The sequence below is a fragment of the Belonocnema kinseyi genome, chromosome 3 (assembly GCF_010883055.1).
Source record: "Belonocnema kinseyi isolate 2016_QV_RU_SX_M_011 chromosome 3, B_treatae_v1, whole genome shotgun sequence".
In the NCBI taxonomy this organism is placed as follows: Eukaryota; Metazoa; Arthropoda; class Insecta; order Hymenoptera; family Cynipidae; genus Belonocnema; species Belonocnema kinseyi.
This window is the reverse complement of record NC_046659.1, coordinates 59,796,751-59,798,017: the sequence shown is the minus strand read 5'-3', so window position 1 is coordinate 59,798,017 and position 1,267 is coordinate 59,796,751. Positions and strand designations below refer to the sequence as shown.

The window sequence follows — 1,267 nt, the reverse complement described above, 5'->3', positions numbered from 1 at the left end:
ATTTTGTCTGTTATAAAAGCTAACTTTTGTTAATAATTAAAAATAATTAAAATAATTTAATTCATTAAATCTTTTTGAAAACAATTTGTTAGGTTTATAGTTGTTTACACAAGTTTAAACCGTCTTGAAATCACCCTGGTAAGACCATAAAAGCAAGGCATCTGATGTCTCGTATCAGTTTTGAGGCGCAGCCAGACATCGATGTCTTGGAGACTAACTCAAGATATCAACAAGTCGAAGCATTTTTACCCAGGAGAATGTAAATATTATTTTCTTGAGTCCAAATCATACAGAAATCTTTATTTAGATCTGCCAGAATATAATAAACAAAAAGTTGTACTTTTTAGATGCTTTTTAGGAATATTTATGTATTTGTTTAGGAAAAAATACACTTTTGCAGGTTTTAAGAATAAGTTTGTTGTTGCTTCTTCCTAGATGTTCCTTTCACGGTTTGAAAGACCTAAGTAAAGCTCCAAAGAACTTTCTTGTTTCTTTTTAAGATTAAAAGGAAAAAATAAATTATGCGGCTTTTTCTTCGTCAGATTCGACGTTTTTCGGGACGCGTCGTTCTTTGATACGATTTTCTGGCATAATGTTGATTTTTAAAGCACTGCTTTCGCGACTGAATAAAGCTAAATAATATTTTGAAAGTAATTTCTTGTTTCATCTTAATGAAAGGCGTTAAAGATAAATAGTTTTGTGTCTAGCCTAAAAAATTCGGGTTTTGACCACGGTGTTGACACTTGTACCCTTAGAGCCCGGTACGTCGCAAATTATAATTCCAGAATATATTAATAAATGTTATTTTCAATAATTATATCATTAAATTTTTTTATTTGAAGAACTTATCGACAATTATCAATTTGCAGAAAAAATGTTTTTTTCAATAAACTTTAATTAGGAATATATTTGAAATTCATATAGTCAATCTTCAATATTCATCGACGTTTTATTTTTTTTTTGATATAATTATTCAATACGAGATTCAGCACAACTAGGAAACAAGAAGAATACTTTTATAAAACTGTAAATCTTAAATTCAAGTCTTCAAACCTGAAGTATTTAAGGCTTTTAATAAACAAACTGAAAATTGAATTTAAAAAAATTATACATTCAATATTGTACAATTTCAAATTGGAAAGTTCGAAATTAATAAACTTAACATTGCACGGAAAAAAAATTCTTGAGGCGAACGAGTGAATAGAGAATATATTAAACTCAAAGAAAGTGTACGCTTGAATTAGGTAAAACGTTTAGTTAGAAGAGT

The 1,267-nt window shown here is 28.3% G+C and overlaps 1 protein-coding gene across 1 annotated transcript in view; it reads right to left on the bottom strand.

Moving 5' to 3' along the window:
- Positions 1-1,267, bottom strand: part of LOC117168730 — a 134,729-nt gene that overhangs the window by 70,250 nt on the left and 63,212 nt on the right. The gene's annotated exons all lie outside the window — the stretch shown is intronic.